Source organism: Delphinapterus leucas, chromosome 19, assembly GCF_059928025.1.
Source record: "Delphinapterus leucas isolate spDelLeu-1000000601 "Yukka" chromosome 19, BTC_Dleu_Yukka2, whole genome shotgun sequence".
In the NCBI taxonomy this organism is placed as follows: domain Eukaryota; kingdom Metazoa; phylum Chordata; class Mammalia; order Artiodactyla; family Monodontidae; genus Delphinapterus; species Delphinapterus leucas.
Window position 1 is genome coordinate 62015867 of NC_143147.1, and position 18008 is coordinate 62033874.

The 18008-nt window shown below is 51.8% G+C and overlaps 1 long non-coding RNA gene across 1 annotated transcript; it reads right to left on the bottom strand.

Annotated features, from left to right (window-relative positions):
* Positions 1-263: 263 nt before the first annotated feature.
* LOC149746795 (uncharacterized) lies at positions 264-11057 on the bottom strand. The gene is made up of 3 exons (XR_016389053.1): positions 10754-11057; positions 5866-6009; positions 264-3917 (listed from the first exon to the last, which is right to left on the bottom strand). It is a non-coding gene; the product is annotated as an uncharacterized LOC149746795 (long non-coding RNA).
* Between the last annotated feature and the right edge of the window lie 6951 nt (positions 11058-18008).

Genomic DNA, 18008 nt, shown 5'->3' on the forward strand with positions numbered 1-18008 from the left:
GACTTTGAGTCGTCCCGGCCCAGACGCCAGAAATGAGAGCAGAGAGCCTTCACGGGTGCGCTTACTGCACCTTCTCCCATCGTCAGCGGGTCTGAGGCTTCCTGCCCCAGCCACGGCCTCTGCCATCTGCCTCCGTTTCTGAGCTCTGCTGCTTCGGCTCACTTTTTCTTCTTTCTCTTCTGTCCACTTCTTTCTAGTCCTTTCCCCGGCTGATCCCTCAGGTTTCCAGACCTGAATGGTCAGACTTGGCTTTCACGGGCCAACTGGGGGCATTGCTTTTGTCTCCTGACCCAAGGGGGGCCGGCTCATGCCGGGGGTGTGGCCACCTTTGCTTCTTAAGCTCAGCTCAGCCGCTCTCTCCCCTGCTTGGCTGAGCATCTCTGCTGACTGTTCTCTGGCTTGCGGTAGTCCCCAAGCTTGAACTTGTCAGATGACTGAGGCCTTGCCGCATGTGTACGATTTACGGTAAAGGTGTGGCTGCACTGACGTTCTCCTATGTAACGTGGGAATGTACGCTGCTCCCACCTTTCCAGAAAGCACTCGGCAATAAAATTTAAATGGCTTTTAAAAAGTGCCCACGTGCTTTGTTCCAGTAATTACACTGTTTTCTCGTTGGTTGATGCAATATATATTTCTTGATTACTCATTATGGCTTCTGCCCTCTAAAGCTTATACTTTAGCAGGGGAAACAAACATGAACCAAATAACCACATAAGAAGGTACAATGAGGGTATACACTAAAAGGTTCGCAGCTGGTCTGGGGTCAGGGAGGGCTTCCCTGGAGAAGGGCAGATTGGGCTGAGGCCAGGAAGATGGACAGGGATTAACCAGGAAAAACAAGGGGAAAGAGATTGCAGGTAGAGAACAGCAAAGGCCATGTGGTGGGAGGAAATATAGTCCATACAAGGAACCGGAAGAGGACCCAGGAGGCTGGGGCCCAGAGAGGCTGGAGAGATGGTGGAGGAACCAGGCCTGGTAGGCACGTCAAGGTCTTGGATTTATCTTTAGGATAAAGATCCTAAAAGAAAAGGGAAATCATGGAAAGGTTCTAAGAGGGGAACAGTGGGGCTGACATGACCAGATTGGCATTTTGAAAATGTGGCTCTAGATGAACAGTGGGGAGGACTTCCCTGGCCGTCCAGTGGTTATGACTCCGCGCTTCCACTGCAAGGGACGGGAGTTCGATCCCTGGTCGAGGAACTAAGAATCCCACGTGCCGCGCGGTGTGGCCAAAAAATTGAAAAAATAAGTAAACAAACAAATAAAAAAATAAAAATAGACGAACAGGGGAGCGACAGGAGGGGATGAGAGTCCAGCTGGGTGCCTTAAAGCAGTGTTCCCGGCACGAAGAGATGGTGGCTTGGACCATGATAGGGAGATGGACAGATGTGAAGAGAGAAATTCCAGAGTATCCAAGAGGAATTCTGAAGAGAAAATCACCGGGACCTGGGGACGGGCTGCATGGGAGGCCAAGAGGGAGGGAGGTGACAGGGTGGCTCAGGATTCTGACGGGAACAGCAGGATGGCAGGTGGTGCCCTCGGCAGAGAGAGCAAAGAATGACAGAAGACTGGCTGGGTTCTGGGTACGTGGTGCTGAGGAGGCTCCAAAGCACCCAAGGCTTCAGGGTGTGTGGTTTGGCGTCAGAGGTGGGGTCTCAGCTGGGGAGAGCTGGGAACTGAAGTGCAGGAGGGGACACGAATGCCCAGGCCCTGCCTAATGGAAACAGACTCACCAACAAAAGGCAGACCCAAAGGTGCTGGCAGCAGTCTTACTGACAATACCGGGAAGTTTAAAACAAGCTAGTGCTCAAGAACAGGTTGAGATTTAAATAATAACAGTCCTCTTAGTTGGTAGAAGAACAGACACAACTCTGAGGGGCGCAAAACGAGGATTTCAGGAAATGTTTTGGAACTCGGGGGGATGGTGGTCGCACATCACGGTAAATGCTCTAGATGCCACTGAATTGCTCACTTTAAAATGGTTATTTTGTGTTATGTGAATTTCACCTCAAGAAATTTTTTTTAAATATTTATTTAGGCTGCGCCGGGTCTTAGCTGTGGCACTCAGGATCTTAGTTGCGGCATGCGGGATCTAGTTCCCCAACCAGGGATCGAACCCAGGCCCCCCGCGTTGGGAGCGTGGAGTCTTAACCACTTGACCACCAGGGAAGTCCAAGAAATTATTTTTTTAAATGAAGGCTACAAGGGCTATATGCACATAAAGATTTTACTTGTGTAGAAAACAGAAACATAAAACATATAATTTTATAATAATAAAAGAAAAACATAAAAATAAAGGAAAGCAATACATTGAGCGCCAACAGCACTGCCCATCAGTCGTGGGATTGTGGGTGACTTGTTCCCTTTATTGCATTTTTCTGTGTTTTCCATAATGAACATAGATTACTTTCATAATCTAAAAATAAATAGATATACATGCTATGTATACACATATGGACAGGAACATATCAATGGATAATATTATTTTTATCCATGGACACCTTTTTTTGAGGTCAATGTTGGTATATTGTAAAAGCCTCTTTGTTTTATCTTGAAATCTTTTACAACTAAACATGTTGTTATTAGGACCTAAAGCAAGTTCTTGTTTTTTCTAGATTTGGGCCATTTGGCCTGCCAATTTTCAAAGCACCTTTAACCACTCATTTCAGATGGGCAGTTCCCATGTAAGTCCTCATTATAGAGAATCTGTGACATGGAGTCTGAGGTTACCCAGTGCACACACAGTAGAGTTTCCATCCCCGTGAAGCAGGGGTCTGGGCCTGTCATTGGCTGAGTCCCACAGACCATGAAAGCCAGGGCTGACCCCCAAATCCTGGGACCCAGACTCCCTTGGCCTCCCAGATCAGGCCTCAAACAGTGACTGAGCCTCTTCCAGGGAGAGATCCGTCCTGGATTCACACAAAGTGCTTCCTCAGAGGAGACGCTGCCCCCCCTCACCAGCAGCCTGAGGAAGGGGCAGCTCTTCTGGAAGATCAGCCTGGGCAGCGCAGACCCTGATGACGCCCCCATTGCCCACATTTCTTCAGGGAAGCCTTCAGTGGCCCTCCCGGGAACAACCACCCACTATCCTCATGTAGCTACTGCCTGCCTCCAGGGGCTGGGGGTGTCAGGGGCAGCAGTGCGGGGGGGCATAATCCATGATGTTCACAGAAAAGAGAGCTCTGAGGTTACAAAGTGCCAACACTTAACATTAAACAATCTTGCTGGGCTGCTCTTCATTGCAGGACTTCTCAGAGCCTTTAATATGCTCATAGATGCTGCGAGTCTCCATCTCAGGGTTGCAGCATGCAGCATTTCCCAAGCTCATTGGACTCCAGGGCTCTCATCACAGGGCCCCTTACCGTACTATGGGATGTCCTTTGGGAAAGGATGCTTGTACACCATACTTGGTCAGATGGGGGCAGGGAGGGCGTTATCTCAGCCAGGGCTGGACACACACCTTAGAAGACTCTTCTGAACCTTGGCCCTTGTCCCCTCTTGCTGGCCTTGCCTACTCCTCCTCTATCCCTCTACTACCCCACAGGAGAAGGAGTCAGGATGACCTTTCTGATGGGAAAACTGCATCCCACGAATGAGGAAGGGGAGGGACTGACATTTCACCAGCGCCTTTGGCTCAAGGGGAAGCTGGGAATCTCTGAGAAGCACCTAGAGGAAAGCGCAGGCAACCCCCCATCTTGGATCTTGTCTTCATCACGGCCCATCCTGTTCACTCAATGGCAAGCACATTCCCACCCCCCCGACCCCCGTGCCTTTGCTCCTGCTGTCCCTTCCCCCGGCAACACCCTTTCCAGGGACTCGAATCTGGTCTTTGGAACGGGATGGAGTTCCTCCTCTTCTTTGTCCGCCTCCTCTGTGGGGCTTCCCCTCCCACGGGGAGGTTTCCTCTGGGCTTATCTCTGTAGCAGGGAGAAGCTAGAGTTATCTCGCTCCATTGGAATCTCCCAGGGAGCTTTGACAGCCACCCACTCAGGCCCTGCCCCAGGCCCATTCGATCAGAATCTCTGGATCGGAATCTCTGGGACGAGCTTTTACAACGCTCCCCGGGCTGAGCCCACGGGCCTGGTGGCAGGAAGCCAGAGGTCTGGGCTGAGATCCCGGCACCACTGGCTCTCAGCACTATGCCTTCCTGCACAACCCCAAACCTCTGTACCTCAGTTTCCTCGTCTGCTCTGTGGGGATAAAGATGCCTGTCCTGGACCGTCCTGGGGTTGGGTGATGCCCCTGCGTCCCCAAGTGGACGGTGAGCCAGGTGTGCAGAGGCGCTTGGTACACATTTGATGGTGGGATGAAGGGCAGCCGGTGGGAATGGGCCCCACGCAGGACGCGAGAGGAAGGCCAGGTGTCTCCCGAGAGCAATCGCGGTACAGTTCCCCAGAGTAAGTGAATCTTCATTTACTTTCATTAAAAACATAAATAAATACAGGGCCTGCCAGACAGGGCCAGTGGGAGTGTTGGGAAAGAGCTGGCAGCCCTCAGGGGCTGTAGCTGAGCATGGCCGAGGGTCATGGAGGGGAGTCGGCGGGGGAGGGGACATGACCATCCCCACAGTGCCTTCTGGCTCTCCTTGGCAAACCCACAGTCCTCTTGTGCTCTAAGTGTCCCTCATGAAGTTGCCAGATAAAATACAGGATGTCCAGTTAGCTCTGAGCTTCAGATAAGTAACAAATAATTTTTGTAATATAAGTATGTCCCATGTAGTATTTCGGATATACTGATGCTAAAAAATGATTGTTTATCTGAGATTAGAATTTAACCGGTCATCCTGTAATTTTCCTTGCTGAAGCTGGAAACCCTGTGGCCTCCGCTCCCAGACCTAGACTAGTAGCCTTGCAAGGGAGCTTTGACCATCCCCACAGTCAGGGTTCCCAAACACCAGGCTGGGGACTGGAGCCAGCCTGTGACAAGTCCTCACCTGTCAGAGGCCAAATGAGACAAGCGAGCACAATGCAAAGAGGTGAGGTTCTGGGGTTTTGTTTTTGGCTTTTTTGCTATTTGCCTTTTTTTTTTTTTCAAGTAAAGCTGAAGATGTTCAAAGGACTGGTCGTTATTCTGAAAATTTCCCTTCTTACATGTATAAATGTCCTACATGAGAAAAAGTCCTTAAAAAAATAAAACAATGGTGGGACTTCCCTGGCGGTCCAGTGGTTAAGACTCTGCTTACATTGCAGGGGGCCCAGGTTCGATCCCTGGTCCAGGAGCTAACATCCCACATGCCCGCATGGTGCGGCCAATAAATAAATAAATTTAAAAAAATAAAATAATGAAAAAAAAAAATAAAATAAAATAAAATAATGGTAATAGGAAGTAGTGTGTGTCTTTTAAAATTTATCTTTTGGGACTTCCCTGGTGGCGCAGTGGTTGAGAGTCCGCCTGCCGATGCAGGGGACACGGGTTCGTGCCCCGGTCCGGGAGGATCCCACATGCCGCAGAGCGGCTGGGCCCGTGAGCCATGGCCGCTGAGCCTGCGCGTCTGGAGCCTGTGCTCCACCACGGGAGAGGCCACAACAGTGAGAGGCCCGTGTACCACAAAATAAATAAAACAAAATAAAATTTATCTTTTTGGCAAAATGAAGACATAGCCACTCCATCTTAAAATCTCCAATTAAAAAAACAAAACTGGACTGTGAAATCCCAAAGCCAGGGGCAGTAAAATGATTGTCTCCACACCGGAGTCTGGTGGGTTCGCCCCTCCCCAGGTCCTGTCAGAAGTTACATTTCTCTGCTCGCAGCTGCCACTTCCCAGCCCTTCCCCCCTGCTCCCCCCTACCCCCCACCCCCCAGCCATGAGGCCTGGCTGTGCCCTCCTAGCTGGGAACCTTGGAAAAAGCCCTTGACCCCTCTGACCTTTTGCTTTCTTGCCCTTGGGATGGAGACCATGACCCAGGCCACAGGGTTGCTCAGGATCAGGTAGAGGCTGCACAGGTGTCTCCACGTGCTGTGTTCTTCGTGTTGTACACTTATAATCTGTGCACTTTTCTAGTGTTGATGCTATAATTCAATAAAATCGCGCATTAAAAATTAACAACTAAGTTCAATTAGCAAAGAGGCTTCGAATAGAGAGAAACTGACACGATTTATCTTGCTAGGAAATGTTCTTACCTCCAACTTTTAAGTGGGGATAGTAATTTATTATTTGTTGCCTGCATGTAGCTGGCAAAGCCCGCCACTATGGAACCAAAATGTTCAGCTGAGCTCACATTTGGGTCAGTTTAATGAGGTTTTATTTTTTTAAATTAACCTTCAAACCTATTACATTCCAGGACACTAAAAATTTCCACTGGTTTTCCATTTTTAATGGGCTTACAATAAAAGGAAACATTTAAAGCTCAAAAAAAAAAATTAGATGGCACTTTAAGTTCATTTTTCAAGTCATCCCGTATAGACATAAGAGACAGAGAAAGACACATAAACTATAAAAAGAGAAACTTAAAAGACATAACCATAATAAAAAATAAGACACCCATCTCCACGTAACAGACACTAAAGGAAGCAGGGACTGGAGCCACGCTCGGCACAGGGGCTGGAGCAGGGCTCTCAGCTGTGTACCTGGAGAAGTAGGAGGAAGCAACCAGAGCTTCCAAGCCATGACACCCAGGGACTTAGCGACTGGGTCTCCAATATGCCCAACATCTCCCCAGGAGATGGGTTCTCTGAGCCTACAGGAAATGACTTCACTGTTCTGGACTGTGACCACCAGGAGGCCAAGTGGAGGCCACTGGAAAAAGGGGGAAGGTGGTGGAATGGGGAGGGTTGAAGAGAAAGAAACATCTGCTCAAGATGAGCCTACAAACCTGACCCCCCAAACTTGGGCACAGTTAATGGTAATAAAGATAATCAAGAAAAATCAACCACGGAGACATGAAATCATTCCATAAGAAATGGAAATAACAGAGGAACCTGAAAATGATTTTCAGATAAAAATATGTAGGATTATCAAATAAAATTTTTAAATTATGAAACCCAAACTGGCTTAAATGAAACAAAAATAGGTGGTCTTGAAAAAGAATCAACTAGAAATCCCAGAGGTAAAAGGTGTGATTATTGAAATTAAAAACTCAACGGAATACACTTGGTTGGACACACTGGAGAGAGCATTAGTTGGCAGATATTACTGAGAATGGGGCCCAGAAATAAATAAATGAAACAGACAAAATAAGAAGTTACAGGTAAGAAACACAAGGGTGGATCAAGAAGCTTCCGAACATGTCTAACAGGGACTTCAGAAGATGAGAATAGAAGGAATGATGCAAAAATAACATTCTAAAAGACAACAGCCAAAATCTTCTGAACACAAAATACAGCACATGATAAGATAAATAAACATCAATTCACACTCAGACACTGAATAGTGAAACTGTACCACACCCAAGGAGAAAGAGAAAATCCAAAAAGGTATCAGAGACAAAAAGACAGATTATCCACAAAGGAATGAATAGAATTCAGTAGATTTCTTGTAGTCTGGAGAAATATTTCCAAGGGCTAAAGGGACACAATCGTCATCCTAGAATTCTATAGCCAGCTAAACTATCATTCAAGAGTGAGAGTAGAGAACAGACATTTTCAGACATGCAAAGTCTAAGAAAGAGTTCCCCTACCTCAAACCACCCCTGAAAGATTTACCAAAGGGTGAACTTTAGCAAGAAGAAAAGTCAACCCAGGAGGAAAGAGAAGGCTGCAAGAAACAAGGGTGAACACAGAAACATACTGGTTGATTTAGTACATGTTGATTGTGAAAATAATAACTAATTTCATGTGTTATAAACAGTGGGACTGAAATTCTAAAAACAGTAAGAAAGACTATGAAGGATTATGTTCAATGGCAAGTTCAAGCTTGCAAAGAAGGATAGAAATACTGAATAACCTTCCACTTTGTTATAAAAATTTACAGTTAAATATCTATATTTAAATACCTAGCAGGAATTCCCTGGCAGTGCAGTGGTTAGGACTCCACGCTCTTACTGCCAAGGGTGTGGGTTCAGTCCCTGGTCGGGGAACTAAGATCCCACAAGCTGTGCAGCATGGCCAAAAATAATCAATTAAATAATTAATTAATTCCTACCAAAAGGGTGCTTCCTGCAGCTTCCAAACAGAAAAGAAAAAGAGAATGTTGAAACCCTTATCAATTCAACAGAAGATAGGAAGGGGAGACAAAGCGTCATGGTAAATAGGAAACATAAAATTAAACAACAAAGTCCAAATATATCAATGATGCAGAATGATATGAACAGCAGGACTGACACACAATCTAGGTATTCCTTATGGATACTTATACATGTTAAAAAATATATAAAATTATAAATGTGAAGACATTAGGAAAGTAGTTAGCCTTGCAAAAGCAGGAAAAATGGGGTCCCAGACAAGGTACAGAGTGGTCTTCAATTTTATGTGTAACATCTTATTGTTAACATTTACTGGAGGGGAAGGAGGGAGAGAGGGGCGGTCTGAATCAAACATGGCAAGATGTTCACCTTTGTTAGCTCCAGGCGGTGGACACACATGTTTGTTACATGGTTCTCCACTCGGCAGCTGTGGTTGTTTCCGGGGGCAAAGGCGGAGTGTGGTGGGCAAAGGAGAAAGCCCCTATTTAGGCCCCTGCCTGGGTCTCCAGGCTGCCAGGGGGGCTCCTGGGAAGGCAGCTCCTCACTGACCAATAAGCTCAGAGGACCTGCTGGACCTCTCAGAGCCTCGGCTGTCAACTGGGAAGACAATTCCTGCCTTGCAACGTGGCTTCAAGGACCAAGAAAGGGTCCGGCGCTGAGCCTGGCTCCGAGTAAGAGGTGCTCAGTGATGGTGCGAGACTTGGGACCTGGGGGTGCCTTCCTGCCTGGCAACACTGCTGCTTGCCCCTCCACTGCACACCCCTCACCTATGGGGCAGGAGCCCACGCCTGGGCCAAGAGCACTGATCCTTTCCCAGGATGTCAGGCGTGGCAGGGACAGGCACTGGGGCTGATCTGACTTTTCCAATTAGGAGATGGTTTGGGTTGGTACCTTCCAGAGAGGAGCATGGCAAGGTCAGGAAACAGAGCTGGGAATGGTTTCAGGAAATGATGAAACAGGCCAGAAATAGGATGTGAAGGTAGAAGTGGAGGTGGAAATGGAGGAGGTGATATGGATGGAGGAGGTCATAGAGATGGGGGAGGTTGAGGAGGTGATGAGAATGGAGATGATGGAGGAGGTGATGGGATGGAGGAGATGGGGTGGTGGAGGTGATGGGATGCACGAGGTGACAGGATGAAGGAGGTGGGGATGGAGGGAAGGCAGTTGAAGGAGGCCACAGCTGTAGGCTGGAGTCCACGTCATGGAAAGGGTGACCAGCTTACTGAACGGTGACCAGCTTACTGAAAATAAAGCAAACCGCTTTATTTTTTCCTCCATCACTATTGTTCACTAGGCAGTTTGAGAAGATTTCCTCCATCTTCAGCACCAAGAACCATCTCATCTTTGCTAATCTAGACTCGCTGTCGCATATTCAAATAACCAGACTGATCCAACCCATAATGTCAACATCACACTCCATTCAAAGCCGCAGGGCCCGAGGCTGACTGCCCTTCACCTACGGGCTCCCCTCCAGCCCCACCCCCCACACCTCCTCTCCCCTCACTCTGGTGAGGCAGGAGGGAGAAGGAAAGGGGGGCGAAGCTGAGGCTCACTCAGTTGGCGCCGGCGCAGTTCTCTTGCCCGTCAAGTCCTGCGTCGGGGGGTGTCCCAGCAGAGGCTCTGACGTGGAGATGCCCGCAGGGACCACTCCAGGCCCCACCGCAGCCCCTGGCTGGTGGCTCAATGCACTCAGGCAGCCAGCCCTCCAAAGACTCCCCACCTAGCCCACCCCGCGGTGCCATGAGGAGAATAGTAGAAATGTAGAGCGTGGCCACCCAGGCAGCCTTCAGATCGCTCCAGACGCACGCAGAGCCAGCTCTGCCTGTCTGCACACAGGAGCCCCACTCACACCGGCCAAGCCTCCCAGGAACGCCCCACTTCTCACGTCCCGGGGCGCAATTCTGAAGCTCAGCAAACGCCCCGCTGAGGATCTGACCTCTGCGAGTGGTTCCCTCAGGACTCCCTCTCTCGGCTTGGGTGGGGGGAGCACGCCTCCCCCTCCCCACTCCCCACTCCCCACCTCTGTTCCTAAAACCTTGCCTCCAGCTAAGCCCACTGTCAGATTCTAGCATCCTCTGTGCTCTTATGGCCTTGGCTCAGGCACGCCCTGTCTTTGTGCTTTACAAGCACTAGTTCATCGAAGCCTCATCACAGTCCCATTTCAGATGAGGAAACAGAAGCACAGAGAGGTTAAGTCACCCACTCAAGGTCACACATTTGCTCAGCAGCGCAGCCGTAACGCAATCCCAGGCAGCACACCTCCTGGCGCTGTGCTCGTAACCACTATGCTGTCCTGTCTGCCCTCTGCTGACGGCTCTGCCATCTCTTGGTGAGTCCTGCACGGCGTGGCCAGCACCCCATCTGAAATGTGCAGGCTTTGTCCATTCTTCTCTGCTTCTGGGCTTCATCCAGACCCCGGGGGCATCGGGGAAAGCCCAGTGGATGTGGGGGGCCCAGCGCTGCCTGAGCGGGCGGGGTGAGGGAATAAAGGAGTGGCTATTCTCAGCCTGGACTCATAGCATTTAAAGGCTTATTCACAGGCAAGGCCTCCTGGGAACAGGCCTCTGGGCTCCCCACCGCAGGCCCAGGACCCAGCAGCTCACTGCAGCGCCCATGCTAGGCGGCACGCTTACCCGGCTCTGGGCAGGCGGCGGTGACTCAGCCCTCAGAAATTACAGGCTTCCAAGGATCGGTGGGCGTCTGTCGGAGGAGGTGGCCCAAGAGGGGCCTAAATACAGGCTGGGGGAAGGAGAGAGGGGCAGAGCCGGGGTGGGGCAGGGCCTCTGCTGAGGGCGACCCGGGTCACACCCTCTGGGAGCCACAGACGGGCCCCAGCAAAGGGAGGTGAGGGGAACACAGTAAGCACCGGGGGCGGGCCCCCCCCCCCCGCAAGACAGGCCCCAGCAGGAGAAGGGGAGGGAGCACAGGACAGGCCTGGGGGCAGTGACTGGGGGCTGGGCTGGGCCTCAGCTCCCCCTCAGTGATGGAGGGGACCCCTCGCCCGGCCAGGTGCCAACCTAGAGAGAGATTGGCTCTGTCCGAACGCTGGCATCTGGAACCTTCCAGTGCTCTGAACTGCGACCACCTAGGGCAGGACTGGGAAGCATTCTCACTTTGTTGCATTCCTGAGCCTGCATTGCTCTTCCAGGGCTAGGCTGTGGATTAAGGGTTTGCGAACTGGCACGGAGAGCGGGGCTGGGTCTGATTCATCTGTGTGCCCACTCCCCACACCCTGCCTCTCTCCCAGCACGGAGTTGCGCACAGAAAGGGACTGTCTATGTTTCTGGAAGGAAATGGAAAAGAACAAAAAAGGATTGTCCTCTGGGGTCTCCCTTTCCTCCTGTCCTAATCCCCCCAAAGTCACCTGCCTCCACGGCCTCCCCTCCGGGCCCCACCCTGGCGGGGCTGTTTACACACTGACTCAGTGGCCAAGATTCCAGGCGATAAGGAGCTGGGAAGCTGGCGGGCTCTGAAAGGCAGCAGCCGTTCCCTCTGGAACAAAGGCCCGTGACGGAGCTCTGAGTTTCGTTAGGCCCACAGAACTTTCTAGAGGTTTGTGCAGCTCCCACCTGAGCCCAGGCTCAGGCACTGGGGCAGTAGGAAAGGAGCAGAGAAAGGAGATTTGGTCTCAAGAGGTCCCTGGGCTCAGAGGGATCCGTGCGGCTCGCCGCCCAGCTTTTCTCTTTCCCACTCCAAAAGGCTGCACACCCATCCTCACAGACCCTCCACTCGAAAGGGTGACCCTCATCTGGGGCAGAGGTGGTTTTGCAGGTGTACCTCTCCCTGCTTCTCTCCATCCCTCAGCTGGGGAGCAGTTGGCTGCTTCCCCCCGGCCAGTGCCTTTCAGTGGAGGGCAGATGAGCAGCGGGTCCTTCAGGACACATCCCGTAGCCTGGGATCCTGGCCCATCGCTCCAGAGTGGTGCCCCTCCGGGGGTGGGACAGTGGGAGAAGCTGGCTAGCCTGCGAGTCCAGCCTGTGTCTCATGGGTCCAGCAGGAAGCAGTTCGTCCACCTCTCACAGAGGAAGGTCTTGCCTGGGACAAGGTCCTGTGTGCATCACTGTCCTTCAAACAGATGCTCCGTCACTCAGACAAATAATTAGGGACGTCCAGGCTGGGTAGGACGGTGCAGACTAGTCTCTTCCTGCACCTCTCTGCTAAGCACAGCTATAAACCCTGGGATGATGCAGGAGGCAACCAGAGGGGGTTCTGACGAGTGGAAGGAGAAGGCGAGCTGGTCAGGGACCCCAAGGCTGGGTCAGGACAGTGAACAGCAGGGCACCTATGATCCTTCCCCTCCGCAACCCAATAGAAGCAGGTGACCCAGGTGTGCATTTCCCAAGCTCTGACCGCGAAACAGGAGGCAGTCCCAGCAGGCTCACTGCTCTCCTGGACTGACCCAGAGTCCCACAAAACACAAGCTCCCCCAGGCAGAACCAGCAAGAGGACCGACTGCGAGTCCCTGACATTAAGTGGCCAGGTGTCAGACGGTGCTATAGTTTTTGTTTCAATCATCACATTTGATTTACAACCCTGGTGGGGAGGAGAGTCTACTGTATGTACCTACATTTATGCTCTTTCCATTGTTCTTTACACCTTCCTGATGCTTTAAGATTCCTTCTTGGGGCTTCCCTGGTGACACAGTGGTGAAGAATCCACCTGCCTGTGCAGGGGACATGGGTTCAAGCCCTGGTCCGGGAAGATCCCACATGCTGCGGAGCGACTAAGCCCGTGCGCCACAACTATTGAGCCTGCGCTCTAGAGTCTGTGAGGCACAACTACTGAGCCCGTGTGCCACAACTACTGGAGCCCGCGTGCCACAACTTCTGAAGCCCGCGCGCCTAGAGCCCGTGCTCCGCAATGAGAGCAGCCACCGCGATGAGAAGCCCGCGCACCGCAATGAAGAGTAGCCCCCACTCGCCGCAACTAGAGAGAGCCCGCGTGCAGAAACGAAGACCCAGCGCAGCCAAAAATAAATAAATAAATTTATTTTAAAAAAAGATTCCTTCTTTTATTATTTCCTTTGTTTTAAGAAATTCCTTTAGCCATTCTTTAGATCTGTCAGCTAGCAAAAATTCTTTTAGTTTTCCTTTATCAGAGGAGGCCATTCATTCCTGAAGGACAGTTTCACCGGGTTTAAAATTCACAGTTGACAGTTCTTTTATTTCAGTACTTTTGTGGCCATGATTCCAATGACAGTCTCACTTTCAGAGCCTTGGCAGTGCTGTTTGGGTTGGGCCGGTTTATCCGGTGCTTCTGGAGCTCCCGCTGGTTTCGGCTGGTTCTGCTCAGGTGGAAGGATCCCGGGCCGGTGCTTCTCGTGGTGGGGTTTCCCTCATCAGTGTCTCCCTCTCTCCCTATGCCGGCATTTTTTTCCCCAAGTGCCCAGAAAACACTCATCAAGATAGACCGTATCCTGGACCATAAAATAAACCTCAACAAATTTTTAAAAATTAAAATCATACACAGTATGTTCTCTGACCCTAATAGTATCAAACTAGAAATCAGTAACAGAAAGACAATGGGAAAAACTCTGAACACTTGGAAATTAAACAACACACTTCTACATAATCTATGGGTCAAAAAGGAAATCTAGAAGGAAATTTAAAATACATAAAACTGAGCAAAAATAAAGATGCCACATACTAAAACACGTGGGATGTACCTAAAGCAGTGCTGAATGGGAAATTTATAACCCTGGATGCTTACATGAAAAAGAAGGAAGTCTCAAATCAAGTGTTTATGGAGATGAGTCCTGTGCTTGGTGCTGGGGTAACAGTGGGGCTGGGGTAACAGTGGGGCTTACCAGTACCCAAGGGACAATTCCCTGGCGGTCCAGTGGTTAGGACTCCACACTTTCACTGCCCAGGGCATGGGTTCAATCCCTGGTCAGGGAACTAAGATCCCACAAGCCATGCAGCATGGCCAAAAAAAAGAAAGAAAAAATACCCAAGGGGCTTACAACTCAAATGAAAGTGAGGCAAGGAAATAAAGATTTCACATGCAGTGTGGTCAGGGGCTTCCATCGAGGGTGGTGCAGAGGTCCAAGAGAGCAAAGACAGTGCCAAATCCAGGCTGGGGGAACCAAGGAAGGCTTCTCAGAGGAGGTGATCCTGAGCTGAGTCTGGTAGATGAGGTAGACCCCTAAAATGGGGAGAGGGAGCTCTGGGATCAGGGAGCTGGACACTCAGGAGTGCCCGGCAAAGGCGAACACGGCCCACTGAGGCCCAGTCAGCTTGGCCAGGGCAGGCAGACAGTGGCAGGCGGGGCCAGGCCCAGAGCAAAAGGGCCTTCCAAGACCGGTGAGGAGTTTGGGCTTGACCCCAAGGCAACTGTGGTTTGCAGATATCTTCTTCCCTTCCACAGGTTGCTCTGTCGCGCTGTTGGTTATTTCCTTTGCTGTGGAGACCCGGATTTAAAGGATGCCTGTGATTAGCCCAACCTGATAATCTCCCTACCTTAAGGTGAACTGTCTTGGGACCTTAATGACACCTGCAAAATCCCCTCACTGCAGCGTCTAGACTGGCATTTGAGCAAATCACCGGGAGAAGGTGTGAGCACACGGGGGGGGGGGGGGGGGGCTGGGAATCCTGGGACATCTTGGAAGCCTGCCCTCAGCTGTCACTGAGTGGAGGAGGCTGTTGTCACTCAGCCAAGGGTGTCGGCTAAGATGTCACAGATACTGAAGCTGTTTATCAAGATGGCAGGATCTGGGTGAAAGGAACACAGTGAACCAGGGCCCGAAGCCCTAGGGTGTGGCAGTGGGGGCTGAGTCAGGTGGGAGCCCTGGCCTCAGTGGGGCAGGGGGAGGGGGAAGACCAGGCCTGGAAGCAGCATGGGAGCCAGAGGTGCTGTCTGTTAGAAAGGGGGTGGGGGGCTTCCCTGGTGGCGCAGTGGTTAAGGATCCGCCTGCCAATGCTGGGGACACGGGTTCGAGCCCTGGTCTGGGAAGATCCCACATGCCGCAGAGCAACTAAGCCCGTGCGCCACAACTACTGAGCCCACGAGCCACAACTACTGAAGCCCGCGCGCCTAGAGCCTGTGCTCCGCGACAAGAGAAGCCACTGCAATGAGAAGCCCGCGCACCTCAATAAAGAGTAGCCCCCGCTCGCCGCAACTAGAGAAAGCCCGCGCGCGGTAACAAGGACCCAACGTGGCCAAAAATAAATAAATTTATTAAAAAGAAAAAGAAAGGGGGTGGGGAGGGCAGAGGAGGATGGGAATTGGGGTGGCAAGTCAGCACCCTGCAAGGAGCACCCATAAGATGCTCCTGCCGAATCTGAGATATGACCAGCTACGGGGCTGCCCCTGGACCTCACTGGGGGATAAGGGTCCTGGTGCCCATCTGTGAGCTCGGCAGACACAGGTCCTGCCTCTGCACTGCTCAGACCCCAGCTCAGTATCTTCCTTGGAGGCAAACCCCAGAGGTACCCCCAGCCAAACCCAGCAGGAGATGAGCTTCTGGTGCGTCCTCTGAACTTGCTCCTCCTTCACTGTTCTCCACCCTCTTGTAATTAAGTTAAAATTATGCAATTAAAGGTTTGGTTCATTACAGTGGGCAGGTGAACAAAACAGACGCGGTGACACCTTCAGGAGCTCACAGACTGGGATTAAGGTGAACGTGGGACAGATGAACAATGATGGTCCAACCTGGCGAAAGCTAGGATGGGAAACAGGCTGCTAGGCGAGCACAGAGCAGGAGTAACCACCCTAATGTGGAACGATCAGGGAAGACTTCCTGGAGGAGGTGGCCTCCTGGAGGTAAAGTTCCTTAGGTTAGGCTGAGGGAGAGAACATTCCCGGCAGAGAGCCACAGGTGACTGTGGAGCCAACCAGCCTGGGTCGGAATCCCAGGCCCTCTGCCCACCCACAGGCTGTGACTTCTTTGGGCCTCAGTTTCCCTGTCTTTAAGATGGAGAAGCAACGGGGGAGGGGGGGTTAGGGGGGAGGAGTGCAGTGTCATCCACCTGGTGCAATGAGGCTCAGTGAGGACCAGCCCTGCGAGGGAGGAGGGAGGCCCAGTCCCCGCTGACCTTTGGAATGTCCACTGAAGGTCCCAAGGCCCAGCTCTGGGTGTCAGACGCTTCCCCGTGTCGCGCAGTCTCCTGGCCTTGGTCTTTCCGGGAGCGTTTGCGGGTGGGAAGGGCTAGGTGAGCCCCTGGCACCCTCGCCAGAGGCTGGGAGATGGCCCAGTGCCCGCCGGCCTCACTCCAGCAGGTGGCGCTGTTGCCCGTCGGACCGAGGCCCGGGGCTCCCTCCCCGCGGACCAGACCAAGAGCCGAGCAGAGGCGGGGTCGGGCCAGTCTTCATCTGCAAAGTGGGGACAGCATTCTTTGTCGCCCCTCCCTACAGAGAGGAGGGAGCTGAAAATCCAAGCCCATTTTCAAGTGCTTCGTTTCTAATTATCCTGGGACCATGGAATTTGGAGTTGAGAAGAGCCTTCGAGGTCTCACTGATGGGACAAACGGTCTGGCATTCCTTGACCTTTGCACGTGCCCCCCATCCGGGGCTGAGGTGCCTTCAGCTGGCTTTGGTTTCACCTTCAGAGGGATCCTCCCTCTACTTTTTTTTTTTTTTTTTAAACATCTTTATTGGGGTATAATTGCTTTACAATGGTGTGTTAGTTTCTGCTTTATAACAAAGTGAATCAGTTATACATATACATATGTTCCCATATGTCTTCCCTCTTGCGTCTCCCTCCCTCCCACTCTCCCTATCCCACCCCTCCAGGCTGTCACAAAGCACCTCCCTCTACTCTTAGGTCTTCGTCAGGCAGGTGAGAAGGTCGGGTCTCAGAGAGGCTGAGAAACTCACACCAGGGCCCACAGCCAGTGACTAGGAGGCAGGGCTGGAAGTCTGACCCCACCAGCCCAAGCCCGATGCTCTCGACCACGCAGTCTGCAGCCCCGAGACCCTGGGAGGGCCTGGAGACCCCAGCTCCCTGCCCTGCAGCCCTCTCCTGTAGTAAGGACATTGATGATCCATCTTCATCCTCCATTCAACCACCCCCACCCGTGAGACTCTGGGGCTATAGCACTGAACACGGCACACGGGGCCCCTGCTCTCATGGGGCCCGAGTCTGCGGGTCACTTCAGAGGAGACTGCAGGAGTACCTGAGCAGGCGGTGCCATTTAAATCAGGTGGTCAGAGATGGGGCCATCAGGCCAAGACCTGGGGGAGAGATGGCAGGTGCAAAGGCCCTGGGGCAGAGACCAGCCTGACTTGAGGGAAGGGAGGCAGGGGAGAGGGTCTGCAAAGAGGCTGAGCTGATGAGCGGGGCTGGTGTGGTGAGCTGCACACAAACCAAGTTCATACAAGAGACCAGGCATCGGCAAGTGTAATCTTCTACCTCAGTGCTGGCCAGTGGACACTGTTCTCTTCATTTTTGTAGGTAAGAGGCATGAGCTTCTGGGACCTCCCGGTGGTCCGGTGGGTAAGACTCCATGCTCCCAATGCAGGGGGCCTGGGTTCGATCCCTGGTTGGGGAACTAGATCCCGCATGCATGCCGCAACGAAGACCACACACACCGCAACAAAGATCATGCACGACGCAACTAAGACCCAGCACAGCCGAAATAAATAAATATTAAAAAACTTTTAACATAAGTAAAAAAAAGAGGCATGAGCTTCTGAGAAATTCATTCCCCCAAGGCCTCGCAGCTAGAAAATCATGGCCTGGGATGGGCGGCCTTTCTCTCCCTGTGATGTGCTGTCTCAGGGTCTCTGCTCCCCTCGTTCCCCTGAACTTTGCAGAGTTTAACTGCCCATCCCTTGCACAGACTCTCCTCAGGCCTCGAGTCCCCCCCCACAGTTCCTTCCTAAAGCTCTGAACTTTCTGCTCTCCTTCCCCTCAGACTCCTCCGCCCCCCGACACACACACAGTGTTGA